At 37.5% G+C, this 17,609-nt stretch overlaps 1 protein-coding gene across 1 annotated transcript in view; it reads right to left on the bottom strand.

Moving 5' to 3' along the window:
* Positions 1-17,609, bottom strand: part of MALRD1 (MAM and LDL receptor class A domain containing 1) — a 763,833-nt gene that overhangs the window by 212,760 nt on the left and 533,464 nt on the right. The window lies entirely within an intron of this gene.

Raw genomic sequence — 17,609 nt, 5'->3', positions numbered from 1 at the left:
CTTAAATAGTATGACATATATAATGAGAAGTAATATACCTCCATCTCAAAAGCAAATCATGTTTAACCCTGACTTTAAATATACATATTTCCATGCTGTACTACTAACCTGATATTGAATGTCAAACATTTGGAATAGTGAGAAAAGAACTGATTGTGTCCACTGGCATAAACTTAATCCATTTTAAAACTAGAAATTCTGAATTAAAATCTTATATTTTGGTAAATTTATTCTTCTAACTACATAAATACACTAATCCTTTACTAACTCAGATGTTTCTTTTGAGTAATTTTAATCATGTGATACTTCTTTTTTAAAGGTAGGTTTTAAGTCTGCACAACAAAATGAATACAACCTAACCAAATTCTCCAGCCTTAGTCATTGCCGATAGGCTCCTCGTGGAACCCCAGTCACAGCATCCTCAGGATCTCAATAATTTTTTCATAGCACCCCAGGAGGAAAGCAATATTTTGGTTTTGTTATTATTAAGTCCTTAAGTCCAAACAACTTAAAGCCTATTAAAATACTAACAACACCGCGGGCATTCGAAAAACTAATACATACAAACTGAAAAAAAAACAAAACAATTCTTAAATAACCACGATTACTTTCCCCTAGAGAGTGTATTCATTAGGCACTGCCCAAAGTCTCAAACCTTGGAATTACATTGAACATCACCACCTTCATTTCCTATCCCATTTTTGTTTTCCCCAGTACTTACTTTAATCATAGCAACTACCATAAATCAGCTTAGCAAAGATATGACATCATTGAAAGGAAGGTAGAACAATATAGTGTTTGCATTTTAGGGATATATTATGAAACTTAATGTAAAAAAAAAGTAATTCATGGGGGATGATAAATATCCAGGATGTTTCACTGCAGCATATTTATTTCAGTATAAGGCAATGTTCTGTAGGGCTCAACATCAAAGGTAAGCAACTCCAGTTATTAGTTAGGGGACTGTGGGTGAGCTTTCAAAGTGTACCCCTCCTAGCCTCTCCTTATTTGCATATTCAATTTGGTCTTACAGCATCCTGCAGTGGAACACAAAAGTCAGAAAGTCAATTCCTGGCTGATGTATTAATGCATGCAAATGTGAACTTTTAACCATTTTAAAATTTAAGAATAGAAAACTGTGCCTGGAAATTTAGAAGCAACCATTGCAAATTTGGTATTTTGGTATTTTTAATTCTAGAACTCTAGTATATGCAAGCTTGACTTTGTAAGGGGAATAGACTTGTTGCAACGCCATATTTTTTCCTGAGAATCACAAAGGTGAAAAGTTGCTTAGCCTCTTGAAATTATTAATAGAAATATGTGAATTATCCAGGAACTATGTACTATATCACAAAGTTACAAAACCTTACATTGAATTATATTTTCAGAAATAGACTCATTCTTTATCTAGCAAGCTCAGACTAGACCTACTTTCAAACATTTATAAATTTTAGGTTGCTTCATTGAGAACTACCTATTTATATCTAGCAAAATCCTTGGGGAAGGTCAATCAAGCTTCCCACACGAAGTTCAGAATTTGTTAAAGCAGATAAGAAAGCTTAAAAGTCTCAACTGCCACAACATATTTAGAATTTAATGGTAAATCATTGAACCAGTTGACTTTGTTTACATGTGACTCTGTGGAATGATCAACCACCTTCATTTCCAATTCTACATTTATTTTTCCCAATCCCTACTTTTCCCAACAGTCATGGGACAGATTTTTACAGAAGCAGATTTTTTGATTGTCAGTCTGATTTTAAACTGCTTTATGGCTTTCTGTTGGCCATTGTAAATTAATTCTCATATATTATATTAGAATGCCTTTAATTAGGTTTGTAAAACTTTAATACTGCCAGAAGCAGTACTCCGGTTTGTGGGCACTTACTAAATATGTCTGAATGTTACCTCTCTCTACACTCTGCCTCCTGATATTTTCTGTACCTTTCAGTGTAACACTTCAATTTTGTTGGTACAGGTTTTAGGATTACAAATTCTTAGGATTCCTAGCATACAGATTTTATATGTCATATGTTAATTAACTACAATCAGGCACTGGAAAAAAGTTTCTCATCAATATTCAATTTTTACCTTAGACACTCTTTAAAGAATTACATACATTCTCAAAAACTGGAGCCACTTAGTGTCAAAGACTATAAATTCAGCATCACTTTGTTCGGCTCTCCATTGTTACTTGACAGGAGAGAGCCAAAATACATTAGCCACATTCAGAATCAAACGTTGTGCCTCACAGACATTCTTTTTCACTTTGGTTTTGGCATGCAGTAGAGACTCTAATTTGTCCTTTCTATGTGATTAGCTACAATCTTGAGTTTTTGGAAATGTTTCATTGAGTCATTATGTCATAACATAATAAATTTGACATTTCTTTTATAAAAAGACAGTTAATACTTCCCAAAGAAAGCTATATTTTTTCAGCTCCAGTGCCCTCGGAAGAATCATACTCACTTCTACGAGGGTCAAACCATAAAAGACAATTTCCCACTTCAAGTGATCTGAATTCACTTCCCGCTTTAAATTGTAAGCAATTTTAGTCTTTTTTTTTTCCCCTTGCTCATAAAATAAAGTTGCCTAATGGTTTTTGAAAATGTGATGCAATATGCCTCTCTTCCAAAATAGCAAATGCCCCCTTGTTCAGAGTTAGACTTACTTAGCTTGGGTCCACATCCTCTGTAATTTCTGCCTGTCCCTTGCTCTACAAAGAAAGGGGAGGGGGCACAATGATTATCAACTGAAATGCCCTCATTCTCTTTCTGTCTGCAAGTTTTAAAGACTGTGAAATGTAAACATGCTCAGAGAGAGAACAAAAGTTTTCCTTAAAGTTGTCAAAATGGCAACCACAGATCCAGCGCCTCTGAAGTCAAATGAAATGTTTTCATGGCATTTGATGAAAATGTCTGTCATTACATCACTTCTATTTGCTTTTTGAAAGGCTGTACAATGAATTGATTTGGCATTTCTTTATTTCTACCTTTTCTAACAGTTTATTCTTCAGGCATTACTCCTCTTAAGAATAATTATTACTTATTAAGAAAAAACAGGCTATCTCATTGTAAGGCTATTTATTATTACCAAATCTTGGTGCTATGAACTGTTTCCTTCAGTAATCACTAACCTGATCTAAAAATGAAGCTTAACACTGAGACACGCCAAAACGCAATCTATTCATCGTAGGGATATAGTCACCTTATTTTAAGAGATTTTAATTTGCTCAGGGATAAGTATACCTCAATCCCATGAAGGTGCCTTATGAATGGAGTTGTTGGCACTTTTCAGGAATGCAGCTGGAGACAAAGGATTCTGACTCTCTTAATCTTCATAATGCAAGAACCCTGAAGAACCTCTTTTATGTGTTGTTGTCAAGATGTCTAGAGAAACAAGCATTTGCTTAATAGCATTTGTGTAACTTGATTTTATTTGCCAAATTGAGATTAAAAAGAAAACTTGTTTCCTTGTCACATAGGAAGGGAAAACTAATAAAGCATAAATCCTTTAGTTAAATGATAAATGGTATGAACTTTGACTTTGTTTAGATTTCAGACCCATTTTACCTGAAAGAGTGTGGAAAGCAAACAAGAACAGAAGAATTTCCTTTCACTGAAACAGAAAACAGTGTCATCAGGTTATTTTAATGAATATGTAATGAGCAGAAACCTTGGGCTGGCTGGCCCTATGGTTAAGCCTGCAGGTACCTGAGCTGTTGGCTTCCATTCAAATTCTGACATAACCACTTATTTGGTATGTGACCTTGTGCAGCCTATGGAAATTCTCAGGATCAGAAGCATGAAGAGATAATTATAGTCAGTACCTTACCTCATGGGGTTGTGGTAAAGATTAAAGGATACACTACATGGAAAGTGCTTAGAACAAAGGTGTAAATTAGTGCTACTCTCCTGGAAATTAAAAAAAAAAAATAGATCGAAAGATGATTCTAGTGGTAAAAAAAAAGACAATCAATCACAAGTTATTGACTGGATGACTACTACAAGGAAGGTGCCATGTCTTGCATTTGGATGTTAAGGAGAAAGACAAGTTATAGATCAGAACACAAGAAACATCTCAAAGAATCTGACAATGAAAGCTAGCAGTACGTACTATTTAGAAGACATATTACAGGCCAGACTACCCAGCGTACCGTACTGGTACTTACAAGCTTTGTGACTTTGGGAAAATCACTGAATCCCCATGGTGTCTCATATCCACCCTCTGTCAGATGGGTGGTAATAATAATAATAATATACAGCTCACTGGGGTTATTGTGAGCCTTTAATGCCAAATATTGACATAGACTATAAATGCCATCTAGTTCATCTAATAAAAGATGACTTAAACTGGATGACTAAGAAAAGACTTTATAAGAGACCTATCATTATATTAAGATGTTAAGGAATATAATGGAGATGGTAATAGGCAAAGAAAGTAGGTTAGAGGGGCAAAAGTTCATTCTTAAAAAATCACTAAGAGGTTCTTCCTGGTTTCTAGTCTAGCATGTAAGAAGTTTAGAGGCAGCCTCATCTTTACAACAAAAAAAGCCAAACTAAAAAAAAATCAAAAACTCTCCTTATATCTATGAGAGAATTAGAGTAGACATCACAGGGAAAACCACTGGAGACAGGAAGGCAGATACAGAGAATCACAATTCACTGGAGCAAAACCGCAGGAGCAGGAACCACAGATGGAGCCGGCCCTGGGTGAGGAAAAGGGAAACCGCAATGAACAGACTGCTGGAGGCTCAGCATGGAGAAGCTCGGGAGATGGGAACTCCATGGGGACAAGTCTTAAGGGCATCCCCAAAGTCTTATATCCAGAAGCCCTACCAAGTTCCCACAGTGAAGACGGGAGAAAAATCCCCTCTGTTTCTTTCTGGGAGAAAGGAAAAGTAGCCATTTTGAAGTATGCCTATTTTTCTTAAAAAGGTCTAGAATTCCTATCCCCTAAGGGAGAGGGAAAACTGAGAAGTATTTGTCAAGGTCACAGTAAAAAGAGCACAGGCTTACTGAAAGATTGTGACAGATCACAGGATTATGGAGGGTTCCTAGTGCCGTTGACTTTCACACTCAACACCTCTTCACCTTCCCACCCCATCCACAGGCTCCTATATTCCAGTGGGGGCTGCAGCGGAAAGGACGCCCTCTCTCAGAGCTTACTGAGTCACTAGGGAGGGGTGCCTGGGGGCTCGGTCAGTTAGGTGTCTGCTTTTGGTTCAGATCATGATCACGGGGTCCTGGGATGGAGCCCTGCGTCAGGCCCCCTGCTCTACGGGAAGTCTCCTTCTCCCTCTCGCTCTGCCCCTCCTTCCTGTGCCAGTATGCACACTCTCTTGTTCTGTCAAATAAGTAAATAAAATCTTTAAAAAGAAAAAAGGAAAGAAATTCACTAGGGAAACCAAAAGACAAGGGAGAAGCCAAGGGGGATACCAGTAGACATTAAAACCTTCTGACTCCTATAGCTCCAGCCAACAGTAAGTAGTAAATGACCTTACTTCCTACCGAATAGACAGAAAAGTTCACACCGAAGACCTCTTTACCTTGATTCCTTTTACCTGGTACACTGTATCCACTATCAATAAAAAAATTACAAGCCACGCTAACACGGTGATATGACCAAAAGATGACATTTATAACTCCCAGAGCACATTTGAGGAACAAGAACACAAGAGTTTGTAGGTGAGGGCGCCTGGGTGGCTCAGTGGGTTAAGCCTCTGCCTTCAGCTCAGGTCATGATCTCAGGGTCCTGGGATCGAGTCCCACATCGGGCTCTCTGCTAGGCAGGGAGCCTGCTTCCTCCTCTCTCTCTGTCTGCCTGCTTCTCTGCCTACTTGTGATCTCTCTCTGTCAAATAAATAAAAATCTTAAAAAAAAAAAATTAAAAAAAAAAAAAAGAGTTTGTAGGTGAATTAAAATCAGAAATGTCACTTGGGGAAGAATATAGAAAGCCCTTAATGCTACCCTAAAAGTCAACGGAGAGCTTCTGATGATTTTCAGGACTAATAGTCCCCATCCTGAAACATTAATCCTGTGTCAGTGAGAAGAGTGGCCTGGTTTAGGAGAGTATTTGCACTGGTGATGAGTTTTCTTGACACTGGCAATAAGAGCCCAACAGTGACTTATGATGACAGAAGTGAAAATGCCAAGTAAAAACATGTAAATTGAGAATGAAGAGTTCAATGAATTAGAAATTGAGAAAGACTTGTGTTAAGTAACAATAATGTCAATAACAGAAATATTAGGGGCAGCAGGAGGAGATCCTTTCTGAATGGAAGGTAAGCTTGAGTCTGGATACGTGACTTGCAGACACTGGAAATCATCCCACTGATAACAGATAATGTGAGATTAGAACATGGAAATAGAGACCAGAGGCATGCAGAAATTAGCAAATTTTGAACATTGAGAGAATGAAAACTCTGTGCAATCAACAAGTGTAGGAAGAGATTTAAAATAGTAAAAGTAGGAATACTGAGTAAGACTCACAATTGGGTTTTACAAGGAAAAAGAAAAAGCATCAAAGACGCATATTAGGAAATACATATCACAGTCCACTGCAGGTGAGAACTTCCAGGAAGCTGCGCATTAAGCAGTAGTGCCAAGTGCAACATGAGAAGAATCAGAATAACGCAAGAAGAATTACGAAATCATAAAGTCCTCAAAGGAGCTAGTACTTAAGCCCCATGAGAGCTGGTGTGTTTGGTAAATGTGAGTCACTAAAGTGTTTAGATCCATGACCCAGAGTGGACGGCCAAAAATTATTTGCTGAGGAAATAATATTTTTGCAGAAGATAAACTGCAGGGAACCAAAGAAAGTATATATAGTGTAGTGGAGAGTATAAACACTTTTTTGTATTGTCTCATCTTTGAAATATAAGAAAAAACAATAGTACTTAGAAGTGAAATTGAGGTTAGATTTCTTTTTTTCAAGATAAGAAAACTGTGATGCTTAAAGGCAAAAAGTATGATAACAGTAATAGGCAGTTTAAGGATACTTAGAAAAAAGGAATAAATACAAAAAGAAAAGTTTTTGAGAAGACAGAAAGGATTAAGTTTAATGGTTCATTATTTTACTGAGAAATAAAGTCAACAAATACATAGGAGTTTGGTGAATTCCTTTTTGGGAAACTATAATGCCTGGATACTTGTAAAATGATGGAATAATTGACCTGAAAATTATGGAAGAAGATACTCTCATATTTGAGCAATAATGCCAAAAAGCATTATTTTTGGACATGAAAATTGCTAATATCATAAGAAGACTGTGTTTACTATTTAGTGGATGTACTTTGTTAATATACATAATGAAATATTCTGAAGATAATAAATTGGATTAAATTATTATAATTGTTACTGCTTTGCTTTCTAAGTACCTTCCACTTAAACCAGATTGGAACCTGTGAATAGATCATCTTTGGAGGTCCCAGCTGGAAGTGTGTGAATTCATAACCAAGAGACTGCACATCTTTAAACAGATCCAGAGATGGGCACTTTCCAGTATTTCTTTAGTTGATTCTAGTGTTTTATTCCCTTTGTAGACAGGAAAGCCTTCCCTATGGTGTGGGCAGTGTAATACAGAATAGGGCTGTCTCACAGAAACATACTGTGGGCCATTTATGTAGTCTTAGTATTTTCAGTAGTCACATTTCAAAGAGTAAAAAGAAATGGGTGAATTTTTTGTAATTTATTTTATTCTGTATATATTTTGTAATATATTTTATCAAACCCATGAATCCAAAGTGTTATTTCAATATATAAATAATTGTTGATATCATATGATCTCCCTGATATGAGGAAGTGGAGATGCAGTGTGGGGGGTTTGGGGGGTAGGAAAAGAATCAATGAAACAAGATGGGATCAGGAGGGAGACAAACCATAAGAGACTCTTAATCTCACAAAACAAACTGAGGGTGGCCGGGGTGAGAGGGGGGTGGGATTATGGACACTGGGGAGGATATGTGCTATGGTGAGTGCTGTGAAGTGTGTAAACCTGGCAATTCACAGACCTCTACCCCGGGTCTAATAATACATTATATGTTTAAAAAAATAAAAAATAAATAAATGATAATTGTTTTATATATATATATATATTTTATACTACATCTTCCAAGTCCAATGTGTGTTTTATTCTTATAGCACATCTCAACTTGCACCAGCCACAGTTCAAGGGCTCAGTAGTTTGTGTAGCTACTGGCTATTATATGGGACAGTGTAGGCTATAGAACAAAGTCTTTTGAGTCACAGTCTGATATTCAAATCCTCCAGCTCAGTCATACCCACGACTTGATCAAATTTTTTAACCTTTCTAAGAATTTAGTATCTTCCATGTCACAATGTTTTAAAGATTAAATGAGATAACATCTATATCACCTTTTACATTGCCTGACTCTTAGGAAATATTTAACTGCTGTTACTTCCCTTTCTCTAGATCCCTCTGGAATTTCTCCTTCTTTTGTTGGAAAAATAATTATTTGTTTGGATTTGAGTGAATGGATAAGAAGAGTGACTGTCTGACATCCATTCAGTCCTTTATAAAACTGAAAACAGGAACACAAGGCTCCCTCCTTCTAGTGACTACACATGAAAATTTCCTTAACTTACTTCCTCCCCATACCCCCATAATTCCTACACCACCCCGCACTGGTCCTCTCCTGATTGATCCTTCTTTTACTGCTCTGTTTCCTTTCTCCCCCATTGTTTTAATTTATAATGCTTGACACTGATTTTCTATCCCTTTCTGTTACATTAGCCATGAGGTGGCAGAGATCCTTCTCCGATCTGACCTACAAGTATTCTAATTACCTAAAATAGTGGCTGGCAAAAAATGAACTCATCATTTGTGAAATGAATGAATGGGGGAAAAACATTTTTTTACCATGCCAATGCATATAATTTTATCTTCCATTTCCTCACGTGTATCTTTAAAGTGATGGTTGAAGCATCACATGAATCACATTTCTTTTTAACACTCTTCTCATACTTTAATGTAATTATTATTATTATGGTATATTAAGAATTAACTCCTCTTAGTGTATCCAGAAGGCATCCAATTTTAAACAGAAATCTCTTCTGAACTGGTATCATAATAAATGCCAGTGTATTATTAAATGATTAGATAAAAGGCAGATTTATAAATTAAATCCTTTGATATATCAGTGTCCTTGGAGGATCTAGCGAAGATATTATTTCTGTTATTATCATTTTTGTTGTCTTCAACTTCTACCTGTTGACAATTCTCTCGGTGTTTTCTGATTACTCAGTTCTTATTTCACACTAGACATCATATTGTCAGTTTTTTCACTTTGGGTAAGTCACACTCACCTCTTGAGGGAACAATTTTGTTTTTGGAAACTTTCACACTTCTACCAAGGTAGAAAGAATAGCATAATGAACTTCCCCCAACCCAAGACCTAGCTTCAACAAGTTCAACCGTGGTCAATTTTGTTTCCTCTGTCTTAACACCTACTTCCTTAACACCACTAATTTGAAAGTAATGCTGGATATCAATTACATCTCCTTTAACCACATCAGTATATATTTCTATAAGATTAGGATTTTTTCATAACTAGCATTTTATAATGAAAAATAACTGTATTTCCTTATTGTAATTAAATTTTGATCAATAAGAAACAGTTTATATTAAGACATATTAATATTAAGTATAGATAAGATTGTTGGAATACTATATAGGTATTATATATACGTTCTTATATTTTAGTATCATTTTGCACATAAAAATGGTTATAGTCCTATAGAGCATGTTGGGGTAAAGAGAGGTAGATAATGGGTCTTGCAGGCATGTATCTGATTGGCGCCTTTCATCCTAAATCCATGAGAAGCTGGGCGAGCTCACCCGGATGGGGCTTCTACCGCTCAGTATGAAATACAGCCTTCTAAAGAGCACGGAGAAAATATAACGAACGTCCGCTACACCGAGCCATCCATCTCCTCCAGGGGCAACTGTTCTCTTTTCACATCCCCATTTCTCTCTTTCATGGTATTGGTTGTCTTTGGTTGCCTGCCGACTCTTGGTTAGGCATTGAAACTTCTGAATGAAGGCTTTCATTGCTTAGTGTAGGCAGCTGGGAAGAATTTCCACTGCTGTTATAGAGAACCATCTTCCTGGAAGGCTTGTCCCTCGGGAGAATGAAAAGTAGGTGTGCTACAGGTGCATTGGGGGTATAGGCCTCCCCGTAGTTCGCAACTTCAGCTACGTGCTAAAATCACTTGAGGAATTCTTAAACGTCTTGATACTCAGGCCACAATATTAACCAGTTAAATCAGGATCTGAGTGGGTAGAGGCAGATAATTTGCCTTTTTTTAAAAAAAACTCTTCAGATAATTCTAATATGCAGCCAAGTCTGAGAACCATTTTCTTTGGTTAAGTAAGTAAGCAGGCAGGCAAACTGTAATGCTCCAATTTTTTTTTTTTTTTAGGATTTTATTTATTTATTTGAGAGAGAGAGAGAGAGAGAGAGAGTGTGTGTGTGTGTGTGTGTTGCAAGCAGGGCAGGGGCAGAGGGAGAGGAGAGAGTGAATCTCAAGCAGACTCCATGCTGAACCCGAGATCATGACCTGAGCCAAAATCAAGAGTCAGACGCTCACCTAACTGAACCCCCCAAAATCCCCTTAGTGCTTTTTTTTTTTTAAATTCTTGGATGGAGTTATCTTTATTTCCCTGCATATTTACAGTGTTGATCCAGTGTAACTCCACACATGACTGTGCCTTTATCTTAGATTGTAATTGTCTCACGATAATCTCTCCCCACTCATATGTCTGCTTGTCTGTACCCGGCAGCTCTCTGATTTTAGTTTGTGAGAAAAAGCCCTTCTGTGGTCACAGGAGGAAATGCGCGGGTGGGGCCAAGTTCCCAACTCTGCTGGGTGATCTGAGTGCTGGTTTCCAGTGAGTTACTCTGAAGAGTTCTTCACAATCTTTCCTGGTATTTGTATAAATCGGTTCAACCTGCCATAACAAAATACCACCTTAAGCAACAGAAGGTGATTTTCTCACCTTCTGTCCAAGAGGTGCTGAAAGTCCAAGAGGTGCTGGCAGGGTTTTTTTCGTGAGGCTTCTCTCCTCGGCTTAGGGGCTTCTCCTTGTCTCCTCACAGGGTCTTTCCTGCGTGTGAGCACATCCCTGGTGTCCCTTCCTTTTTTTATAAGGACATCAGCATTAGATTCAGGACCCACACTTAAGACTTCGTGAATTACCTTTCTGTCCCAACTGTGAATGTCGTCACACTGAGGGTTAGGGCTTCAACGTATGAATTTTAGAGAGACACAATCCTGTCCATACCAGTATTTTTACTTTGATTTTAGACTATTTATACAGCTTCCTTGGGAAGACCTACAGTGAACCATATTTCCCTGGGCTGGAATTTCTACTGTTTTATCCGTTCATTCTGGTCCCATTGGCCTCTCCCCTGCTTCCTGGAATATCTCAAAAACTGCTGGTCCAATGATCAGATTTTAAACGTGATGGTTTACAAAAATGTGTTACGGTACAATTATTATCTTTCTCATGTGTATGAGTGCATGAGTGTACATGAGTAAGATCAGAGTGAGCATTCTGGTAAACTGTGAGTGAAGGCTGGCTTCCGTATCTCTAACTCCATATCCTTGGCCAAGCCCCAACCTCCCAAGCGAATGAATATGAGGGTCTCCCTCTACTCTATTAGAGACCAGAGTGAGATGGTAATATCCCCCAGACTGAAAGAGAAGTTAAGTGGCCCCAGATAGAGAGGAAGGAGATTCATGATTTACAAAAGTATCTAAGGTTAACTCCTAAATTACAACCTCACACTCTCTCTATAAGATCCAACACAATAGTGAATACACATTAAGGATAAAGCCTGCTCCTGGGAGGTCCTGGAGTGGGCTTGGGTTAGGCTCATACACCAGGGGTTCAGTTCTGGCTTTGTTATTCTTTATACAGGCTTAGACAAGTCATTCAGCTTTTCTGGTTCCTCACCTGTGGGAGTAATAATAGCACCTGCCCCATCTACTCAAAAAGAAGTACCATTATCATCTGCCTATGGCTCTGTCAACCCACGTTATCAATTAAGTTTTATCTGTTGAACACCTAGTACTTTAAATTGTCACTATATACATTAGAGCATTAGTATCACTAAGATAGTTTTAGAATATTTTTTGACCTTGTGTTGTGAATATACAATTGCACAATAGTAACTTCCTGTGCCTTACATCAAGCAGCGTATTTCATTCCAGTTACTTTACAAACATCTCCTTAACTCACACCCTTAGTTACCAACACACTGTGTATTTACTAGGCACTCAGGAAGTGCTTGTTGCATTAATTAATCCAAAATATTTTCCTGTTAATAAACACAGAAGGACACAGACAAGTAACATGAGACCTACACAAGTATTATCAAGTGCCTTTCCGTCTTCAATGCTGGAGAGAATATAAAAACAGCAAAAAGATGACTCTTATCTTTCCCAGTTTTAGAATTTAATTGTGGATATGGTCAATTATACCACAAAAAAGAAAATAAAGTTGTGAAGAAAGGGGGAAAAAAAAGAGAGAGAGAGAGAGAGAGAGACGGCAGCTTTTGTTTTATACCTTCATTAGTTCGTGTTACCCAAATGTCACTCTTGCCATTAAAGCCTGTATATACTAAGCCTAAACACTATTCATGTGCACACGAGAGTGGATTAATGTCTGTAGTTTTCCTCCACAGCTTCCACAATGGCTCCAAAAAGGCTCATAAATAGGCCTGTGATGAGCATTGAAAATGTCCTCCTTAAGGATCTAATGCTTCATCTTGGTGACAATAAGTGAAAAGATCCATAAATACAGTTTTAATTAACAGCAACGTTGAGATGTTTAGAAATAGACTGTAGCCTCCTTGAATCGGTTGGCCTTCTCGTGAAGAATTTTGTTTTTCCCAGGGGGTCAAAATTAATTAATGTCCTTTATTTAGCGGCCCATTGTTTCAGGGAGGCCTACACAAGTTCAGTGAGCCACATTAGTGTATCAAGGATGATCTAATCGGGCTGCTTTGAAGCAAGTACTCTGTAAAAATACACTGTCTCAAGTAGTGATTAACAAGGAGGATAATAAAGTATTCTGTCAGAATGATTACTTTTCTTTATCTGTGGACATTACTTGTGTACAATATGGCATAATGACCAGATTCAAAACTTTTCAGGTGGCCTTTCATGAACTCACACAAGTTATAAAAGTTCAAAAAAGAAAATAAAAGCAGCCATTAATAGTCTTTAATTGTTCCATTAAAAGGTATCAATTGATCATTCATGTTTGTCTCTTTGAGCAATGCACAGAACATTTCCCATGTCTGCTGATTATACTTTTATCTTTTCCTAGACTGAGCCTCTGAAACTTTTGTACCCTTAGAAGCATTATACTAGCAGATGTCCTCCCCGGTTTCCAAATTCTGTCTTAAGATAAGGAAAGATTTCTGCAGATGTTATCAGGAGACCTCACAGACATTACATCTAAATGGGACTGTTGCGGTCTTAGCAGCAAAAATGAAAAATGGATTATTTCTCAAAAGTTCTCAAGAAAGAGAAAGTATTTATCCTCAGGAACTATCATAAAAGTAAAAAAAACCCCAAAATTTCATCTAAACGTATTTTCACTGTTGTGATGTTTACTATAAGTGAAATTGTTAGGAAATAATTTAAGAGTTTACCACTAGATAGTTTTTATAAATTATGTTATATCCAAAAAGCAGAATATCATGTTAAAAATATTTTGTAACAGATGGAACTAGAGGGTATTATGCTGAGCAAAATAAGTCAATCAGACAAAGACAATTATCATATGATCTCCCTGATTTGAGGAATTTGAGAGGTAAAGTGGGGGGTTGGGGAGGTAGGGAAGGAAAAAATGAAACAAGATGGGATTGGGAGGGAGATAAACCATAAGAGACTCTAATTAATCTCATGAAACAAACAGGGTTGCTGGGGGGAGCAGGGTAGGGAGAGGATGGTTGGTTATGGACATTGGGGAGGGTATGTGCTATGGTGAGTGCTGTGAAGTGTGTAAGCCTGATGATTCACAGACCTGTACTCCTGGGGCAAATAATACATTATATGTTAACAAAAAAAAGAAATTAAGAGTTCAAAATTTAAAAAAAAATTTTATCACATACAAACTTGTTCATAGTATATTTATGAAATCACTAGGTCTAGTAGAAACCTATTTTTATATGAAAATGTATACATCCAGAAAGACTGGCAAGTTATACAAATAGAAAGATTATAGGTGAATCTATCACTTTATTGTGATTACCAGAGAAGTTTTATTTTTTTTTCTTTTTTCTGCTTATTTACACATTTAAATTTTAGGAAGGGGTGCAGTACGTAGCAATGTAAAATTGATGAAAAGAAATATTAAGGAAAGAAATCAATATTAATGGAAGAAAAAGATAATTCTTAAGGGTTTTTCCATGGTAAAACTTAAAAATACTCATCACAGTTTCCACAAACAAAGGTAGGTGCTACCATCATGTACCTTGGATTTTCTTTTGAGGTGCAATTCTTGTTTTTATTTATTTTCCTTTTTGTTTTTAGATTTATTCTCCCTGTTGTCTACTCCAGCCCTATCATTCATCCAAGGGCTCTGGGTTAATAAACTCGTATATCCTTTTTTATCTTCCTCTCCACGCTCACACAGTTATTCACAGACATACTATGTGGAACTATATATGTTCCTGAATAAGGGGGCATTTGTTATTATCTGTCCTACAAAAAATTGGACCACAGATGCTACAGAATCATTTTGTGTATTGCTTTAGCCTTTAATAATGTGTTCTGGGAATGTCTGGCTGGCTCAGTTGGTTAAAGTCTGCCTTGACTCAGGTCATGATCGGGCGTCCTGGGATCGAGTCCCACATCAGGCTTCTTGCTCTGTGGGGAGCCTGCTTCTCCCTCTCCCTCTGCAGCTTTCCCTGCTTGTGCTTGCTCTCTCTCAAATAAATAAATAATATCTTTAAAAATATGTTTTGGAAATCCCTACAAATCAACTGCATAGTGCCAGAATCTCTCTTTTTTTGTGGCGGCATGATACTGTATGCTGTGGATTTAAAAAGTTACACAGGCCTCCAGGCTGTCCCTTCAGGTTCCCAAAAAGGGGAGACATTGTCCCCCAAGGGCAAGCTGGCAATTTTTAAAAACCTTTTTAGCAGGGAGATGAATGCTATTGGTATCTAGTGACTAGAGGCCAGGAAGACCAGCAAATATCATACAGTGCACAGGACGTACCACCGTAACTCATTAGGTCACCTAAAACATCACCTGTGGCCTGGGACACACACCCCGGGCATACTCGGATCTCAGGGCATTTGGCACTGGCTGTTCCTCTGACCACAATACTCTTGACTCAGGAATCCAAATGGCTCACTAGTCATGTCCTTCAAGTCTTTTTTGAATGGCATTTTCCCACCACAGCCTAACTGACCAGCCTAGAAACTGTGATCCTTCCCCAGCTGTAACACACACAACCGTCCACATGCCTTCTCAATCCTACTTCTTACTCCACTCAACTTCTAACGGACCCCATACTTTATTCCCTTACCATGTTGAATCAGTTAGCTTTTCCCTCCTTCTAGAATGTGGACTGCACTGGGGCAGCTGAGTTTTCCTCACTAACGTATCCCCAGCACCTAGAACAGTACCTAGCATTCAATAGGCCAATTCTTGAATGAATGAGGGAACAAATAAATGATGGTATGAATGAGGGACATTCATTTTATTTCTGATTATTTTCAACGACAAACAATGTTGAGGCAAATATCCTTATATACATGTGCTTATGTGGTGATCTTTTTATTTCTATATGGTCAGAATGCTTTCCAGAATGGAAAATTTCCCAGAGAAGCATGAGTATCCTTCTCTGGCCACCTGTTTCTCCATTTCTCTGCCATCCAATGGTAGTTTTTAAAAACCTTTCCCCTTCTTTTTATTTTGATTTGTATTTTTCTGACAACTTGAGGACTTGAGCATCATTTGATATTTTTGTTGATTATTTGAATGCAATCACCTGTGAATGAGTTATACACATCTTTTCTAGTTGTTAAAATTTTCATCTCCATTAAGTCTATAAGAGTTATCTATATGTATCCAACTTGTAATTGACACACAAAAATTTTTCTAGCCTATTGTTTTCCTGTTGATTTTGTTTATTAAATTTTTAGGCCACAGCTATAATTTTTTTTAAACATTTTATTTATTTATTTATTTGACAGCAATCACAAGTAGGCAAATAGGCAGGCAGAGAGAGAGAGGAGGAAGCAGGCTCCCCATGGAGGAGAGAGCCCAACGTGGGGCTTGATCCCAGGACCCTGGGATCATGACCTGAGTGGAAGACAGAGGCTTTAACCCACTGAGCCACCCAGGCGCCCCTACAGCTATAATTTTTCACCATCATCTTTTCTTTTGTGGCTTCTGGTCTTTTGGAAGTGAGATTCTGTCTTTACATTACCCATGATTCACCCTCTGTTTTCTTGCAAGAGTTTTATTGTTTTTACTTGTTGCATTTAAGTCTTTAATTCATCCAAATATATTTCTGTCTATAAAACACAGAAAAGTAAAATACACAAAAAAAGTCATTTTCTTTTAGCTATGTACCCAGATATGCCAACTCCATACTGAAAAAGGCTATCTTTTTCCCCACTGAACTGGTCTCTGTTTTGTATTAAATCCTAATTACCAACCTCAGTGTCCTGATGGCCTATCCTGTTCCATTAACTTATAATCTAGTGTACACTAACTTCATGCTTTAAAAAAACTAAACAAACAAAACACCCAAAAACCAGACTTGGTGAGGAAGAGGAAATACAATCTGGCAGGTCAAATGGAGTAAGAATATTCAATTTGGAATTGAAATCCGGGCCAAATGTCAAGCAAAAATGAACTTGTAGGCTGTAATGGAACGTCATAAAGTTTTCAATCTGCCTGAATATATAAATAATACAAGTATTCTTCTCTTTTTGCTAGTCATAGAATGGCTGAGACAATCTTGCATATTTTTCCTTTAAAGCATCATTTTAATTAATTCCATTATAATCTTGTCCTTTATCATTGTGCCTATGCTTCAATTGTTTTGAGTGATAGTGTATTAGAGTTCTCCAGAGAAGCAGAACCAATAAAATGTATATGAATCCAGAAAGACATTTACCATACGGAATTGGCTCATGTGATCACAGAGGCTGGCAAGCCCCCGGTCTTCAGCCCGCCCCCACAGTGTGGGCCGGCGGGCTGAAGACCAGGAAAGTCAACTGGACCCATGACATCTGCATGCAGCCCTGAGGGGAATTAATTACTTCTTGCTCAGGGAGGCCAGTCCTTTTTTGTTCCATTTAGGCTTTCAACTGATTGGATGAGCCCCACACCCCTTTCCCACATTATGGAGGGTAATCTTCTCAACATTCACTGATTTAAACTCTAACCTCATCCAAAGACCACCCCCCCCCCAAGCTGACATGTAAAAGTAACCATCACAAATACCTCAGTTTTTTTTTTTTAATCCCTAAGAAAAGCTAGATTTTATCCCTAAGAAAATGTAGACAAATTTTATCCCTAAGAATAGTTGTCTCTAAAATGATTATTTTTTTA

Source organism: Mustela erminea, chromosome 6 (assembly GCF_009829155.1).
Source record: "Mustela erminea isolate mMusErm1 chromosome 6, mMusErm1.Pri, whole genome shotgun sequence".
Classification (NCBI taxonomy): domain Eukaryota; kingdom Metazoa; phylum Chordata; class Mammalia; order Carnivora; family Mustelidae; genus Mustela; species Mustela erminea.
The sequence above is the reverse complement of the archived record's forward strand: the minus strand, read 5'-3'. Positions and strand labels throughout refer to the sequence as shown.